The sequence below is a fragment of the Impatiens glandulifera genome, chromosome 3 (assembly GCF_907164915.1).
Source record: "Impatiens glandulifera chromosome 3, dImpGla2.1, whole genome shotgun sequence".
Taxonomy (NCBI): Eukaryota; Viridiplantae; Streptophyta; class Magnoliopsida; order Ericales; family Balsaminaceae; genus Impatiens; species Impatiens glandulifera.
The window spans coordinates 37448200-37456562 of record NC_061864.1 but is presented as its reverse complement, the minus strand read 5'-3'; positions in this window follow the sequence as shown (position 1 = coordinate 37456562).

Sequence of the window (8363 nt, the reverse complement as noted above, 5' to 3'; positions counted from 1 at the left end):
TTATAAAAGGACACATGTCTAAAAGAACCCTCACATTGAATTTTGCTCTAATTATTTTTTTCTCTATTTTATCGTCTTGTTCTCTTATTCCTTTCATACAGTTTTTTATTTTACAAAATTTTACATGAACAAGTTGAGATCAGAATCATGATAAAAAAATACTACTAAAGATGTTAATGTTAGTGATAATCTATATAGAAAATAAAGGTTTGTTGGTGTGCCGCCTCTATCAACAATTGTACACTAACATTGCCTCCTCCAAGTCCCAATCATTATTCTTTATGTATGCACTAACACCGCCCCCTCCATGTCCCAATCATTATTCTCTATGTATGTTTGTAATCTTCTAAAATGTGTAATTTATATAACATTTATTTGTAACTCCTTTTATTCTCAAATTTGTGTTTGTAGACGTGGCTAATGTTTTTAGTCTAAATTTATCACCATTCTTATTCATCCTCATCCGAAATGAGGAGAACCATCATTTCCATGAATTAGGTCTCTTTTATGTATTGCTAATCAATAAGGTTGTAGAAGTAGTTTTGTTTTGATGTATTGGATTGAACAATGTAATTGTAATACCTTTTATGAAATAAAATTATTTTTTTTGAAATTTCTTTTTCATGTTTAGATTTTAGATCTAAATTAAATTTATGATATTACAAATAAATTTTACAAGAAAATACATATGTATTATATATTCAATTTGATGTAAGTATAAAATGATCACTACAATTATGTGTTTCATGAATTTGGGCACAATTATACCTAATTATCTAGAAATTATAAAATTATATAAAAATTGTAATATATAAAATTTTTAAATTATTATAAAGAAATACATTTAAAACATTGATAAAATATGAAAACAAATAGTAATGTTATATACATTTAATTGTGTCAATTATCAATTCATAAAAAAATTGTTAAACACGAAAATTTGGATTCAAAATCACATATCAAATTGTTTTTGATACAAGTTTCTGAAATTTGTGACAAAATTTAAAGAGTGTATGTAATTAACTAGGTATATTTTGAGCATCTTTAAAGTTAACCCATTAACAAATAATGAGAAAAATGAATTAAAAATATTTTATTATTTGAAATCACACATTTAGGTAATATACTTTGTTTTTTAGGTTTAGCCTTTTAAATCATTCTAATAAGTCAAAAAGAAAATTGTTAATGTTTGTGATATTGTTCTAAATTATAGTGATATTGATAAATTAAAATAAATATTGTGATATTTATAAATTAAAATTACTTTTGTTTTTGTGAAAAAAATAATAACTTGATAAATTAAAAAAAATTAAAGATTAGTATTTTTTATTGACCAATCAGTAGCGAAATCATTTTTTTTTTGGGTTGGTGTATGAACATTAAGTTTATAATTTTTTTGATTTACTTAAATTGGAAGATTAATAATAATAAATTTTTACCATGCAAAGACAAAAAAAAGTCTTCATCCCGATTGGGTCGAGCTGCACAAGTTGGGGAAGAAAAGTCTCTAGCCCGGACTTGACAAAATATTCAGCTCTAGGTTATAATATCTACTTATGCACCTATACATACAAATAAAAATACAACAAGAATAATATTTAATTTTAAATATTGAGATTTACATCTATGTAATGAAGAATAACTCAATTTCTAAAATAATTAATAATAATAGATAATGAACCTATTGTCAATTACTCATTAAATGTATAACTTGTGATGGTAAATATTCTACTAAAGATGTTAATGTCAGTGATAATCTATATAAAAAATAAGGGTTTGTTGGTGTGCCGCCTCTATCAACAATTGTACAATAACACTACCTCCACCATGCGGGGACGAATCTATGTAGGGGCTCGGGTGGGCTGAAACCCAACCCGAATTTTTTTTTTACAGTAGAAATATGACATTACCCTTAATTTCTTCAAAACATTTAACAAAAAATCATTGTTTTTTTATCTAATCATTAAAAAAATGGTAAAACTTACTTTTATATACTTGTTTTTTTCAAAATTTTCTCGTTATTATTTTAAGCCCACCCTAAATTTTTTTCAAGTCCCCCCAGTTCGAAATCCTGGGTCCATCCCTGCCTCCATGTCCCAATCATTATTCTCTATGTATGCACTAACACCGCCTCCTCCATGTCCCAATCATTATTCTCTATGTATGTTTGCAATCTTCTAAATGTGTAATTTATATAACATTTATTTGTAACTCCTTTTATTCTCAAATTTGTGTTTGTAGACGTGGCTAATGTTTTTAGCTTAAATTTATCACCATTCTTATTCATCCTCATCCGAAATGAGGTGAACCACCATTTCCTTGAATTAGGTCTCTTTTACGTATTGTTAATAAATAAGTTTGTAGAAGTAGTTTTGTTTTGATGTATTGGATTGAACAATGTAATTGTAATACCTTTTATGAAATAATTTTTTTTTAAAAATTTATTTTTCATGTTTAGATTTTAGATCTAAATTAAATTTATGATATTACATATAAATTTTACAAGAAAATACATATGTATTATATATTCAATTTGATGTAGGTATAAAATGATCACTACAATTATGTGTTTCATGAATTTGGGCACAATTATACCTAATTATCTAGAAATTATAAAATTATATAAAAATTTTAATAAATAAAAATTTTAAATTATTATAAATAAATATATTTAAAACAAATGGTAATGTTATATAATGAGAAAAATGAAGTAAAAATATTTTATTATTTGAATCAAACATTTAGGTTATTTACTTTGTTTCTTAGGTTTAGCCTTTGAAATTATTTTAACGAGTCAAAAGGAAAATAGATAATATTTGTGATATGGTTCTAAATTATAGTGATATTGATAAATGAAAATAAATTAAAATGACTTTTGTATTTTGTGAAAAAGAATAATAAATTAATAAATTAAAAAAATAATTTAAGCTTAGTATTTTTTGATGGATAAGACAGTAGCAAAATATTTTTTTTTATTGAATTCAATTGTAAAAGTAATAATAATTAATTTTTACCATGCCAAGAGAAGAAAAGTCTTCAGCCTAAATGGATCGAGCCGTTCAAGTTAAAAAAGAAAAGTCTCTATCGCGAATGGGCTGGACTTGACCAAATCTTCAGCTCTAGTTTATAATATCTACTTGTGCACCTACACATACAAATAAAAATACAACAAGAATGATATTTATTTAACAAATATTGAGATTTACATCTATGTGAAGAAGAATAACTCAATTTTTAAAATAATTAGTAATAATAGATAAAGAAGGAATTATCAATTAATATATAATTTTAATCGTTTAAAAATAAATAATTTGTAATTAATATAATAAAAAAAAGATTAATAACTAATATAGAATTAACTTCTTTTTTTTTGACTAATTGTTATAAAATAATTTATTTTCGTTGATTATAATATTTAATAATTAATAAATAATTGTTACAAAAGAAAATATATTTTATACCTACAACTAATTTATTTATAAAAAGGAAATATGACTATATTTTTGCCATGATGGTCTATATAGAAACTAAGAGTTTATGTATTGCATTGTCTCTATCAACATGCTCTGATAGTTATATATAACCAACGCTTCCTTCTCCATGCCTCAACCATTGTTCCTTACCAATGTTTGTAACCTTGTAAATATTTGTGTCCTTAGACAATGTTAGTTTTAAGAGCTTAGGATTCATCATGTTTTTTACTATCCTTAATATGAAATGAAAAAATTCAAGTTTTTCTTGAATCAAATCTTTTCAAGTCTTGCAAAATAACCAATAAAGTTGTAAATTAAATTTGTTTTAATGTATAGGATTCATGAATGTAATTGTAATTTTAATTTGTTGATGAAATAAAATTAAATTGGTTGAAATGTGTTCTTCATGGTTAGAAATTAAAATTAAAATTAAATTTATGTTATTACAAATAAATTTTATAAGAAGACACATATATCATATATTCAATCTTATTCAGATATAAAATAATTAAGGATTTATGAGGGACTCTAATTATTATGTTCTCTAATATAAAATTTTATAAAAAGTTGTTTCTTTATAACTTATACGGTAATATATTAAAAATTCAAATTATTATAAAAAGATAAACTTAAAAAATTTCTAAAATATGAAAATAAAAAAGAATTTTGGTTTATATATTTAATTGTGTGTTCGGTCGGAGTCTACGCGCGGGATATAAATAATCATATGTCTCGTCCCCGATCAAAATGCAGAAAAACTATTTTAACGAAACAAACCGAGTGAATTGTAAATGTTAAGTGAAGAGTATGAAATTGAAAAAATTAAATAGTAACTAAATACAAATATTTTAATTATTGTTAAAACTAACCTACAAACAAATATAGACAAAAATTGTTAAAATGTCTCATTTTTATCATTTGAAATCGCAAAAGTTAGATTGATGCTTTCCCCTAAATTTCTAGTATAAAGACCTTAACCATTTAAATCATTTAAACGCCTTAAACTATTTTCTAAGAATGTTGAAAAATAGAGAATTTATTAAAATATTTTTCTAAATAAAACGAGAAATTATTTCGATTTTAAGATTAATTTCAAATATTTTCTCTATTTATCTAAACTTTTTAGCACAAAATTTGAGTATTATGACAAAAACAATATCAAAGAAAAATTATAAAATTTTATATTTTATTTTACCATTCAATGTATTAATATTGAACTTTGGGATAATTTCATATTTTACTTATTTTCCTCTTAGTCGACATGTATGAAATTATATAATTTTTCTAGCCGTATAAGTTAACATTGATATCCTAAACGAGCGCGTCTAGCATGTTTTTCAAAGTATGAGGGTCACTATAACGGACTCTATTAAGTTCACGGAAATAGAACTCAACAATTACACCTACTTGAATGTTTAAAAATAGATTAGGCATAGTTCCATAGACGTATGATAAAAATAGGTTCTCAAACATAGAAGTATGCCTAGGAGTTGGATTATTAAATAAATAACAAAATTTTCATGTTTTAAACGATCTCATGATGGTCATTCCAGGTCTTGATTTAAAGACTCAGACCTAGTGAATCCTGTCTCCATATCAATCCTTCGTTCGAAATAGGCTATTAATTGAGAAATTCCGTCAATCAAAGGTGAGAGCTTTTAGAGTCTTGAGGGAGCACCACCTCTAGAATACATACGACATTAGACGACGCGAGAGTGTATGATCAACACATATAAAACGCCTACGTTCCGCTTGCAGCTAATACAACCACATCCGCCACCAACTATCCGATCATCAATTGTGAAACAAGCAGGGAAGAGGCGTTTAACGTCTATGAATAGTCAGGCTACCAGACCGATTCTTAGGATGTCTCACTCCAAAGTAGGGTTATCGGTTAAAAAAGCATTCCGATGAAAAAAATCCATAATTTCATAGCTGACTGATTTCTAGGGTTTCCTAGCTCATAAAAATGGACGATCATAGCCTTCTAATCTCTTTTAGACTTTGCGCAACCCGTGCTTCTTTCCACTCCAGCTAATCATTTTCGAGCAATTGGAAGCCGCTTTCGATGACGAAGCTGATAAATTTATATTACGCGATCCTTACTGTCCATCTTTAGAAGCCAACTCCCCTCTTTCGTACCCAGGATCCGGAATGGGAGAATCCACCTTCTTAGGCAAGCTATTATTTAGTTTAGGTCTGAAAGACCAGAAACGGAGACTACCCGAGCTAATGATAGAGGCAAGAACACTTTCCAGCCAAGTCCCATTAATTGATCATAACGATATCGTGGAAATGCTGCACGAACCGCTTATGCCCCGATGGTGGGGCCTTATGGGGACGGGCCCAGCTCAATAGGGACGTTTCGGAGTAGAGACCATCCATTTGTACGGATGTGTGAGTCACAATGCCACGAGACCATTTCGCACACGCAACCAAATAAATAATCTAAAATGATTTTTTATAAATATTTTCATTTCTTTATTTTTCAAAGAGTAAAAGTAGATGGTGACTTTTAAATATTGAAGTAGGTATGGGTCTACTATCTTAGAGTAGAGCTTGACCTGAGGTTAACCTACCATTTTGGTTTCCCGCCCCCTCGATATTCAAGAGTAAGGTATGAGGCTAATTGCAATACGAGTCGATTTCTCGACCTAGACGATTTTAGATGTATTCAAAAGTATACTAACAAAACACAATATAAACTCTTTAAACAATTCTTGGTGTTTCTATTTCTTAAAAATAAATTGAAACTCTCACATTATTTAACACCAACAGTTTCTAAAATTCAAATTTAAGCACTCTCATACAAGTTTGTTCAATGCACCCACCTTTATCAATCAACAATTTTCATAACTAGAAGTCACATTTCCACTATTTATAACTTAATGAACCATATAAATAATACCTCCGAACCAACACGAGTTTTAATACATTTAATGTCACAAATTAACTCAACCAACAAACAATCCACTATTAATGAATACTAGAAGGATTTCCGTGCGATGCAAACGGATAAATATATAAGCGAAATAATTAAGAAATAAAATTAAAAAAAATTATAAAATAAAATAAACATAAATTTTTATCTTAATTAAATTTTGTTATATAAAAAATTAACACATTTAAGTTTCATTTCTTTTATTTACATCTTTACACGTGAATTATAAAAAATTAATAATTATTTGAATTTTATTACATAAATTTTACCATTATATTGTGTTTTGATATTAATTTAATAGTATCATAATTGTTAGGCACTGTATATATTAAATATATAAGTTTGAAATTTTTTAATATTGTTATTTTATTTATTCCATTTTTTATAAATATTGTGTGGAGTCATTTATTCTCATATTTATTATAATTTTTTATAGAAATTTGTTTTAGATACAAATGAAATAAATTATTACAAATATGGTCATTTTATTCAAAATTTTAGTTTTTTCGTTCTATTAATTTAATTTAATTTTCCCATTTTTTTAACGTAAATTATCACTTTATCTCAAATAGGTAAAAATAATATGTTTGTATTTTTTTCTTTTAAACATAATTATTTCATCTTTTACTTTATTCTCTAAAAAATTTTAGAAACAGTTTATTATCAATCAAAATATTAATTAAAATATATGTGAAATATCTATTAAAAAATAACACTAAACCATTATATAAATTTTATAGTATCAATATTGTTTTTTAATTTATTCTATTTTTTTTAATATTGTGTGGAGTCATATAATCTCATATTTATTATAATTTTTTTTATATAATTAAAATAAATTATTACAAATATGGTCATTTTATTTAAAACTTTAGTTTTTTCTTTCTATTAATTTAATTTAATTTTTCTATTTGTTTAACGTAAATTATTACTTTATCTTAAATAGGCAAAAACAATATTTTAGCAAAATAAGTTTGTGTTTTTTCTCTTTTGATCATAATTATTTCAGCTTCTACTTTATTCTCTCACAAATTTCGGAAACATTTTATTGTACATCAAAAGTCAAAATATTAATTAAAATATATGTGAAATATCTATTAAAAAATAATACTGAACCATTACATAAATTTTATAGTATCAATATTGTTTTTTCATTTTTTCCATTTTTTTAATATTGTGTGAAATCATTTAATCTCATATTTATTATAATTTTTTTTAGATACAATTGAAATAAATTATTACAAATATGGTCATTTTATTTAAAATTTTAGTTTTTTTGTTCTATTAAATTAAATTAATTTTCCTATTTTTTTAACGTAAATTATCACTTTATCTTAAATGGGTAAAAATAATGTTTTAGCAAAATATATTAGTGTTTTTCTCTTTTGATCATAATAGTTTCAGTTTCTACTTTATTCTCTCAAAAATTTCGAAAACAATTTATTATCTATCAAAAGTCAAAATATTAATTAAAATATATGTGAACATTTATTAAAAAATAATACTGAACCATCTTTTTTATGTCAACACCATAAAATTCATATTTCAAAATTACATATACTTATACTTAAACTTAAGTGTTATTATATATTAAAATATATGTGAAATATTTATTAAAAAATAATACTAAACCATCTTTTTTATGTCAACACCATAAAATTCATATTTCAAAATTAGTTTGTAAACATGAACATCATCAACTTACAAGAACATGGGAAGAATTCCAAGAATGGATGAAGAATAAAGCAAACATTGTTCCTAATGTATGCTTGTAACCTTCTAAAAAAATTGTGTTCTTAGACATAACTAGTTTTAGGAGATATGGATTCATCATGGTTCTTTCTATCCTTAATATGAGATAAGGAAAATCAAGTTTTGCTTGAATTAGATCATTTAAAGTCTATCAAAGATAACCAATAAAATTGTAAAATTAGTTTTGTTTTAATGTA